This window comes from Pagrus major, chromosome 15 (genome assembly GCF_040436345.1).
Source record: "Pagrus major chromosome 15, Pma_NU_1.0".
Taxonomy (NCBI): domain Eukaryota; kingdom Metazoa; phylum Chordata; class Actinopteri; order Spariformes; family Sparidae; genus Pagrus; species Pagrus major.
In genome coordinates this window covers 9630293-9641336 of record NC_133229.1, presented here as the reverse complement: position 1 = coordinate 9641336, position 11044 = coordinate 9630293, and the positions used below count along the sequence as shown (strand labels likewise).

Here is an 11044-nt window from a genome sequence, read left to right as displayed (position 1 = left end):
CCCCAGCAGTTGAGAGAGCTCATGCGTGGCAAGGTATTACAGCGACCTGTATTTATTTGCTAGGTAATGCATGAAATAGCCATCAATTCACTGAGTGAATGGGTTTAATAGTTTTTGGGTCTTAGTTTTTATTAAATGTGGTTTCTAATCCAGATCTGCCATGGTCCAATTATATTTATTAGACAATCCAGTCAGTGTTGTTTTTAATTTCTTTTCCAACCCCACAGGTACCATATAAAATCATTTTCATTCACTCAGAGAGCTCCAGTTGTTTACACAAGATAATGACTCGGCTTGGCTAATGAATATTTAGTTAAGCCTAATTAAATAATCAATCAGGCGGGCTGTATCCCCGCCCTGCCCTGCCCCGGAGGGCCATCTCCTGTGCAGGCGGGCACGCCTTCATCCCCCGGCGTCTGATCACGCTTCCTCAGCAACATGTCTCCTCCCGCGGCCGCTCAGACTGTCATGTTCCCTGGGGAGAGTGACACATCTCCGCTCTGAATGAGGAAACTCTCCAGAAGAATGATGTCACAAGTCACCGTGCCGGGGCGGACCACCTCCTCAACTTGATGGTGAGCATGCATCTTACCGGCGCACACGATGTAAAGCTCGCAGTGTGATATCAGTCAGCACGGCGGCAGATGGTCCATGTGTGCGCCCTCCTATAGTCAGATTACCGGGCCGTAGTAAATCCCGGGCCTCGCGTCTGCAGAATGGGGGCAGAGAGACTTGAACGCTAAGCTGTCGTTTGGTGCACACCCTTTGGCTGCAGGCCTGCTTCAAGCTTTTAAACGTGTGAAAAGCAGCGGAGCGGCCAGTCTCTGTCAGTTTCAGCCACACTATGAGACAGGCCCGAGAGAGCAGGTGGACTCCCTCAGACTGTGATACAGACTCACCTGCTCACACCGTTCAGATCATGCAGGCTGCTGCTGGGTTGTACTGACACAGGTGCACACAGATGGCATCGAGTCACCTTAACCTCACTGCTGAACACATAACTAGTTACCCTGAAAATATATTCTACATCAAAGTAATGCAACTTATTACATTTGAGGGGTTTTTGATTATCTCCAAATCAGTTTTATTTATAAATCACAATCACATTGGCTCAGCGGGCTATACAAACTGTACAGTGAACAAAGAAGAAGAAACCTGAGGAAGAGCCACAGAGGAGGGATCCCTCTCCCATCTTATCTTTCAAACAAATGTTTTAAACCAGGCGATAAAGCTCGATAAGACATAAATATGTAGCATCCTGGACAAGAATATAGAGCTGAATCAGGTCTTGATCACGTAAATGTCAATCAAGAGGCCATAAAGAACAGCGCTGAAAATTGGAGTGCTCACTGTCCCCGTGGATGGAGGCCGTCGAGACATATCCAGCTCCTTGTGAGCCATACGCTTCATGGATGGTGTTGCACTCAATTTGCAACGGCTCTTATGACCCGTGTGGTGCAGAAATATAGAAGGCATTCCTTCTCAACAAAGAGATGCAACGCAACAGTTAATGGTTTCTTTTTAACAAAGATATTGAATGGATGATGGATGTAACCCCTTCATAATCATCAACATTATGATGATTAACTGTAACTTAAAGGAGTCCTATCATGCTCATTTTCAGGTTCATAACTTTATTTTGGGTTACTACTAGAATAGTTTACATGCTGTAGTGCTCAAAAAACCCATCAGCTTTCTCATACTGTCCGATGCTGCAGTGCTATATTTCCCCTCTGTTTTAGCTCCTGTCTCTTTAACGCCCTCCTCCCAAATACCCAGTCTGCTCTGATTGGTCAGCTCACACACGCCTGAGCCGGCACTGCTCATCGTGTCTCCGGTCGGCTGGGTTGTGTCTTCAGCATTCACTTAGCTTCACTTCTACTGTGATTATAGGCAGGAAGTAGTGCGATGTCATGTAGTCACATAATTAAAGGTGGGACTACTGACGAGGCGTTTCAGGTACTTCAGGAGCAGTGATCTCTGTGGGAGAGAGGAGCTCCTAGTGTTTCTCTGGGGTATAACTGATGCTGCCGCTGTTGCAAAGAAAGCTTTGGCAAGATTTGATGTCAGTGCTATGAAATGGCAGAGTCAAACACCCAGTTGTATTAATGAGAAGGATCGTTTTGTTACTTACTGATCTAGTAGAAAGGATGTTGGTTTTGATCCGTCACGAGTCCCAGTGGTAATGGGGAAATGCATACAAGCAGGGGGACAGACTTGGGCACATCACATCACTGGATCGCTCTCCACCGTGTGAATTCCCACCCGTACACTCTTGTTTTACCTCGGTTTCTATCACTCCCCCTCTCCGCCTTCGTTTTCTTTCATTTTCCGCAGTTGTTCCACTGTTAGCTGGGGATAGCGACCACAGAAAACATTGCCTCTTCCTGTTTTGGTTGCCTACCTAATAGCGTTGTGAAAGCAAGTCTTACTGGGAGTCCCGCTATACGTGGATGGTGTCATTTTTCTATGGCTATTGCACTGTGCAATCTGTAATGACAAGTTGAAGCGAAGAAGTCCTCTATTGCCAGTTTATTTACATATTTTTTCTCAGTAACTGACAGATTACAGATACATTTATTATGTAATCTAATTACATGTAAATTGTTGCATGTAAACACTGCTACTGAATCACTTTGTAGACAGGTGATGAGGTGCGTATACGGGCCTGAGTGAATGAGGCTGCCTCCTCCCGTCCTGCCAAAGGTGATCAAAATCATCCACTGTATATTCATATTACACGATCTATGATGCTAATAGGGCTCAACAGTGAGACCAGAGAGACATGACCTATTTGTCTTCTGCATTTCCACAGCAGAGAGCAGTGGTATAATTCAAAGCATTTATATTCTGCGAATGAAAATCAGAAGGTGAAACAAGAAAGCACACAGAGCAAATATCTCCAGTCAGTGCAGCAGTTATGAAAATAATTTACAAACGCAAAGAGCCGCAGTGTTTAATACTTAAAAAGAATGGATTGGATCCACATGTGGAACTGGATCTGCACTAAAAATGAATCACTTGTTTCTTGGTTGACAGCCAAACCTCCACCATACAAAAACAAACATACGCTTAACCTTTTTGGGAAAGGCAATCACAAGAGATACTACACCTAATTTATGTTTATTCGATGACTTAAACCATTTACTGAGACATATTGTACCCTTACATGCTGGATTGCCTATATGTTATTCCTTTGAACCATACAACTGTCTTTAAATCACTTTTTTAAACCATAAGAAGCTGTGAAATACACCCAGGGGTAAATCTTAATGACATTTTGTTGTATTTTCATTAACAGCTCTATAAACACTTTTTATGCATATCTAAAATAACATTCAGCAGGTGTGAGCCTTGTGTTGGTTTGCTTTTGTGTCGTTCCATTTGTGTTTAGCGTCTGTTCCTACCAGAGCGATAGGAAAAAAAAAAAATCTTAACAAAAGAGGGGCTGATTATTTTTCTTATAAGTGCACTAGAGCTTTCCAGGAGACCGGGGGGTTCAGTGGAGTTGTGTTTGCCTGATTGAAGAGAGCTGAACTATTACAACTCCAGCAACACTTACACCTGTTAACAAAATCATTAAACAAAACTTTTAATTATTACATCGACCTGTGCGCTAAATTGAGAAAATCATAAAGCAACCTGTTCTGCAGAAGTAATACATACTGACCTGCCTCTGGATAATGATTTTTGTGACCATGCCGCCTGTAGACCTGCAGTGTTTTCCTGTGTGCAGGGCTCTTTAGGCTGAAGGAGTATATACAGCAATCCCCCCAAGCACGGCACAAGTGGCACAAACAAAACAAAGACGCACAACCGTGCCTTATTGAGGTTCTCCTCTGGAGCACCAAATAAACAGGACCATACTATAGGGGGGTGGGGGGGTGGCTGGTGACTGATGAAGGCATCGCCTCAAACAAAAATTAACAATTCATAGAGGTGAAGTCATGCTGGCGAAACTGTGCTGCTGCTGGCTCTGGCCTTATTTAACCCATGTTTATACCTTCTTTGAGGTATTATGGCTGCAGCTCTTTCAAGTGTTCCTCGGGGTTATAGAGAACAAAGAAGGTGCCAGAAATTTAGCTTTATTGTTGTAGGTGAATGTTAACTGTAACTTCCCATTCTGAGATATGATTCAAAATGATTTAACTTTCTTCTTCTCAATTACCCACCAAATTAATGTTAGCGGTTCACAAAATGAAATTTGAGTCGAGATTGGTTTTTCCATTGGCATCAATTACTGCGTTTAGAGTAAGGAAATTGATGCGGGGGCTGGTTTTCCAGGGTTTTCGAGGCCCGGATGCTCATCAGTGTTATAACTGATTAGCGGTGATCCAGATAGCCACTCAGGGAGCACAAGCGATCAGTCCGGCAGCATCTGCGGCCAGCTGCCTGCTGGTGTTCGGCTAATCAGTCCTCCAGTGGCTCCGCAGTGACATCAGTGGCTCAGCGCTGTTTCAGTGGTGTCCTGCTGGTGATGGAGCATCAGAAAATAAGAGATTTTTTTACAGTTTTGACGTTTAGCTGCAGGATATGAGAGTTATTACGTTTCACATGGTCCAGTAATGATTATGTTTCTGGTCCTTCATCACAAGTCTCGGCGCTGATTTGCAAATGTGTTTAGAAACACTTCTGCAGTCCAACACACGTAACGATGATGGCAGTTGACCTCCTTCGGCGCAAACCTACTCTGAAATGGGACATCATCGACCAAATCCATCACTACAGTGTTGTCAGAAACAGACTGTTAAACAGTGAATGGACAGAGAAATGAGTTCTCTGCCAGTTGATTGAAAGCCTGCGTGTTTACTTTGCAGTGAGAGTTTTTCAGGTGAAATAACTTTCCAAAGGATTGTTTTATTTTTCAGACAGAAAGGCTTTTTAGATTGAATTGGCATGCTGGTGACAAATGATACTCCTGCTCTGCCAAATATTGGTGAGATTAAAAAAAGACCATGGAGAAGCACACGGAGAGATGATTTGCCTTCTGATTTAATCATTTCAGCAGCTTCATTGAGGTGAAGCGATTTGTAAAGGGCTCTTTGTTTGTTGATGTGCCTAAGGAATATGTAATGGCAGAAAAGCAGCAGATTTCATCAGTGTATGAGGCTTACAACTACAATTGATATTTCTATTCTACTTTACTTAACATGCAATACAAATATGATCCTTTAGTAAGTCAACCCCAGTCCCTGGGCAGGCAAACAAAAGCACAGTGCGCTCACAATACAGCACAATAGCAAACACCAGCAGCATTCAGTCACTGCAGCTGTCTGGGTCTGAGAAGTTCTGAATCAAGGAAATCATAATGAGAAATTACCATATACAAGGAGGCTTGCGCTGTTTATCTCAACAATGTTTGCTTCAACTTACACCTGTGCGTCCTCATTCTTGCGTGAGTGTCATTATACTGTAACTAGCAGTTGTGCCTCACTCACTAGCCAGGATCTTCATCACCGTCTGTGCATCGCGCTGACGGCTTAATGAGCCAAAGTTTGCTACTTGTGCAGAAAATTGGGGGAAACGTAATTTTTTCTCATTAGATGGCAAGTTGGCAAATGTTTTCAGATGTGGCCTAGTTTATGACCAGAAGTGTTTTTCCGTGAGCTTCGTCACGTGGAATGGCTCATCTAGTGCTTATTTTTCATGAAAAATAGCCTACAGGGCTGCAACAGATGATTATTCTAATTATTGATTTATCTGCCCATCATTCTGAAGATTAATCGATTAATTCTTTACTGTATAAAATGTTTAAACCTTTACGACTTCCCAGGACCCAAGTCGACATATGTCCATCGACTATATAAAATATGGAAGGTTCTTCTGGGTCTGAAAAGTTAAGCCAACGCAGGTGTGCCTTTTTTAAATCTGCATTCTTTCAACTAGCCAGTAGGATACAACTCCACTGGTTTCAAAAAGAAGTCCGATTGTATGTAAGCTTATGAGACAATGACCCTACTTTTCACTTGAATTATTACCTCTATAAACAGTTTCCTAATGAGTTTATGGTCTCAGCTGATAGTTTCAAGTCTTCATCATGACAGCATGATGTTTATTTTGTTTATTATTTATTATAGAAATTAAAGAAGGCTATGCTTATGGGCATGATTGTCTTGTAATTGACAAGTCGCTTTCATGGTCTACGCGCATGCTCCCCATCTCATATAAATATGGTCACTTCTGGTTCCAATAAACCAAAATGGCAACAGCCGGAATGCCGAACTAGAGGCTTCAAAATGGTAGTCCACAATCCACTGGGTTACTTTTACACTTGCATATGACATACTGTATTTGAATCGCATGTTTGAAAATGGAAAGTAGTTCAGTTTACTATGAAAAAGACTAAGAAGTGACACACTCTAAAAAAAATGTATAATTTCTCAAAAATGTAACAGATTACCTTCCTGTCTATAACCTAATCAATTAATGGATCTGTGTTTTGTCGTATGATGGACAACGTGTGATTTGCAGGCCTACCGGTGTGATGTGATAATTAGTTGTGTCCTCTCGGTGTCTCTCTCGGTCATCAGTCAAGCGAGGATTTGCACCGGCTCCCTTGATCCGTTGCCCTCTGCACACCTGCGTGGTTGGCATCCTAAAATGCGGCTTGAACCGAGCTATAATGAAACCAGGAGGCTGTGAGAGGCAATTAGTTGACCCCCACATACATGACCTTGTTTCTGACCCCGTGGCCCTTATTACTTGGACCACTTGTGTGGGGCCTGCAGTTTAATCCTGACTGATCAATACCTCTAAGGCGTCTTGATATCCACAGAAAACCTTTTGGTCTGTTTATTTAAGTGGAGACCTACAGTATAGATTGCCGTAATAGTATGAATTAGTATCGAATGTAATTCAGATTTAATGAATTTGAACCGCTGCATAATTAAGAAGGATGACTGTGATTTAGGGTTTAAATTATATTCATCATGCAAACTGTGTGGGGTTGAAATGGCCTCTTAATCTCTCACGTTGGATTTATACTGAAACAAATACACAGCAGTTTATTAGAGTTTAGAGTAAAAAAATCAGTATTACAATCAAATGTATTGACTAAAATGTAACTCACTGGGCTTTGCATGCCTTTTGCCTCCCTGCTGCTCACCTGTGGAAATTGGACAAAAATGGCAGAATTTCCTCTCTTTTCCTCCGGACACAGTATTTCCTCCAGCATCAATCTATTGCTCATGCTGCTCGTTGGCGTTGCCAGTTTGCTGTCACACGTGTGGTGATATAAGACTGCCTTTCTATCCCAGCTGTCTCTCTGCTCCAACTTTGGATTACAGATCATGGTGAGACAGGAACACTGCCTACTATGAGAATCCAATGACTATCTGCAGTACCAGTCATGACCTTGCATGACCTTGAAGTTGTGTGACTGGTGCTGGCAACTGATGTAAGTCAACACTACTGCTACTACAGTACCACCCATACAGTATACGGGCTGTACGTTCCTTATGGTTAAGCTGTAACATACAGAAACAGCCGTAAACATATGCATTGTGTAACTTTATTTTGATGTTGTGTGTACAGGTTACTAGGTTACTTCTTGAGTTTTGGTGAGGATGGCTGTGCATGAGCAAAGATAACGGAAGTATCATTACAAATAAAAGTAGTTGGTAGCCACACAGTGAGAAGAGAGTAAGTCGTATATAGAATTTTTTTTCAAGATGCATCGATCATCATTTTAAAAATCAAACTAAATAACTTCGCTGGCTATTTACTGCTGGGCATGGAACTGCTTTCTCTTCACGTTCTGTGATTTCTCCTGACTGCAGTGAACAGAGCTGCTGGACGCCTTTTTCTAGGCAACAGACTCGCACATGAAAGAAGCAGAGAAATGTGGAACCTCATCTAACCTGTATGTGTTAACCTACATTGCAGGGGTCATTGGTGTGTTTTCAAAATGAGGTTAGATATAAATTACTTTCATACATGTGTTCCCGAAGGCTGTAAGGTCATATTAATGAGGTTGGCTTTTTCATCAGCCACGATGGTGTTGGCTGATAATGTTTTCACTTAGTGAGTCTGTGTGTGTGTCATCATGTCGAAATGTGGTAGAGGGAACTACCACAAAAGCAGTTATGTGTACTTTGACAGGTGTTCTATGTCTGTTGACAGACTTCGGTCAGCATGATAATGTCACAACCGTGCAGGCTGCTGTCAAGAAGTTCAACAGGTGTGTAGTTGAGATCAAAATGAAGGGCCGGTTTGAAAACGGGCATGGTCCAACCTATTTCTCGAGTACTGTATGTAATGTTATGTAATGTAATAATGTAGTAATGACTACTGAGTACTCAGGTAACAGTGCTGTAAAGCCTACTGAGAGTAATGTGATTAAGAAGTAATCACTAGTTACAATTTACATGATAATGTAGTAATGACTACTGAGTATTCAGGTAATAATATAATAATGACTACAGAGTACTCATTAATAATGTATTAATAACATCTGAGTATTCAGGTAATAATATAATAAAGACTACAGAGTACTCATTAATAATGTAGTAATGACTACTGAGTATTCAGGTAATACTATAATAATGACTACAGAGTACTCATTAATAATTTAGTAATGACATCTGAGTACTCATTAATAATGTAGTAATGACTTCTGCGTACTCAGGTAATAATTTAGTAATGTGTCTGAGTACTCATTAATAATGCAGTAATGATGTGTGAGTACTCATTAATAATGTATTAATGACTACTGAGTATTCAGGTAAAATGCTGTAAAGCCTACTGAGACTAATGTGATTAAGGAGTAATCAGTAGTGAGGACTTACATGATAATGTAGTAATGACTACTGAGTGTTCAGGTAATAAAATAATAATGACTACAGAGTACTCATTAATAATGTAGTAATGACGTCTGAGTACTCAATAATGTAGTAATGATGTCTGAGTACTCATTAATAATGTAGTAATGTGTCTGAGTACTCAATAATGCAGTAATGATGTGTGAGTACTCATTAATAATATAGTAATGGCGTCTGAGTACTCATTAATAATGTAATAACGAGTACTGAGTATTCAGGTAATAATGACTACAGAGTACTCATTAATAATGTATTAATGACTACTGAGTATTCAGGTAAAATGCTGTAAAGCCTACTGAGACTAATGTGATTAAGAAGTAATCACTAGTGAGGTCTTGCATGATAATGTAGTAATGACTACAGAGTAAGTAAGTACTCATTAATAATGTAGTAATGGTGTCTGAGTACTCATTAATAATGCAGTAATGATGTGTGAGTACTCATTAATGATATAGTAATGGCGCCTGAGTACTCATTAATAATGTAGTAATGGTGTCTGAGTACTCATTAATAATGCAGTAATGATGTGTGAGTGCTCATTAATGATATAGTAATGGTGCCTGAGTACTCATTAATAATGTAATAATGACTATTGAGTATTCAGGGAAAAATGTTGTAAAGCCTACTGAGTACAAATGTGATTAAGAAGTAATCACTAGTGAGTACTCATTAATAATGTAGTAATGGCGTCTGAGTACTCATTAATAATATAGTAATGGCATCTGAGTATTCATTAATAATGTAATGACGTCTGAGTACTCATTAATAATGTAGTAATGACGTCTGGGTACTCATTAATAATGCAGTAATGGCATCTGAGTACTCATTAATAATGCAGTAGTGATGTCTGAGTACTCATTAATAATGTAGTAATGACTATTAAGTATTCAGGTTAAAATGTTGTAAAGCCTACTGAGACTAATGTGATTAAGAAGTAATCACTAGTGAGGTCTTATATGATAATGTAGTAATGACTACAGAGTACTCATTAATAATGTAGTAATGACATCTGAGTACTCATTAATAATGTAGTAATGACGTATGAGTACTCATTAATAATGTAGTAATGGTGTCTGAGTACTCATTAATAATGCAGTAATGATGTGTGAGTACTCATTAATGATACAGTAATGGCGCCTGAGTACTCATTAATAATGTCGTAATGGTGTCTGAGTATTCATTAATAATGCAGTAATGATGTGTGAGTACTCATTAATGGTATAGTAATGGCGCCTGAGTACTCATTAATAATGTAATGACTATTGAGTATTCAGGTAAAAATGTTGTAAAGCCTACTGAGGACTAATGTGATTAAGAAGTAATCACTAGTGAGGACTTGCATGATAATGTAGTAATGACTACAGAGTACTCATTAATAATGTAGTAATGACATCTGAGTACTCATTAATAATGTAGTAATGACGTATGAGTACCATTAATAATGTAGTAATGACGTCTGAGTACTCATTAATCATGTAGTAATGACGTCTGAGTACTCAATAATGTAGTAATGACATCTGGGTACTCATTAATAATGTAGTAATGGCTTCTGAGTACTCATTAATAATGTAGTAATGATGTCTGAGTACTCATTAATAATGCAGTAATGACATCTGAGTACTCATTAATAATGTAGTAATGGCTTCTGAGTACTCATTAATAATGTAGTAATGTCTTCTGAGTATTTGGGTAATAATGACTTGTGTACTAATGTGATAACGTAGTAATGACTATGTAGTATTCAGGTAATAATGTTATAAAGCCTACTGGGTACTAATGTTAATGAGAAATAATGACTACTGAGAACTTGCGTAATAATGTAGTAATGACTACTGAGTAGTCCTACTCAAATGATAATGTAGTAATGACTACTGAGTACTCATGTAACAGTGTAGTAATGACTTCTAAGTACTGCAGTACTAGAAAACAAGCTAGCAAGAATACTGAAAACTGGCACACTGGCCTTTGGTGGTCTTTGTCGTTAATGTCGCCCTCGCCAAGCAGATTGTAGCGATTTGTCAGTTGTCCCTCCTGTTTCCTTTGGGGTTGGGAGGAACTTTTCCACTGCAAACAGCTGCCTGTCTGCCAAAATGCCAAAATGCCAAAATGATGCTGCTAGGAGTGCTGATGGTGAACAAAAAAGTTAAGGTTGAAACCATAAAAGCAAGAAAAGTTAATACGCTGAAGGGACAGTTCTCTGTATAGGTTTGTCATCACGATGGACA

At 39.9% G+C, this 11044-nt stretch overlaps 1 protein-coding gene across 1 annotated transcript in view; it reads left to right on the top strand.

Moving 5' to 3' along the window:
* The first annotated feature begins 403 nt into the window (after positions 1-403).
* eys (eyes shut homolog) overlaps positions 404-11044 on the top strand; it is a 185551-nt gene continuing 174910 nt past the window's right edge. Inside the window, exon 1 of the mRNA XM_073481633.1 lies at positions 404-575. The gene's annotated coding sequence lies outside the window, so the exon portion shown is untranslated. The remainder of the gene's footprint in view (positions 576-11044) is intronic.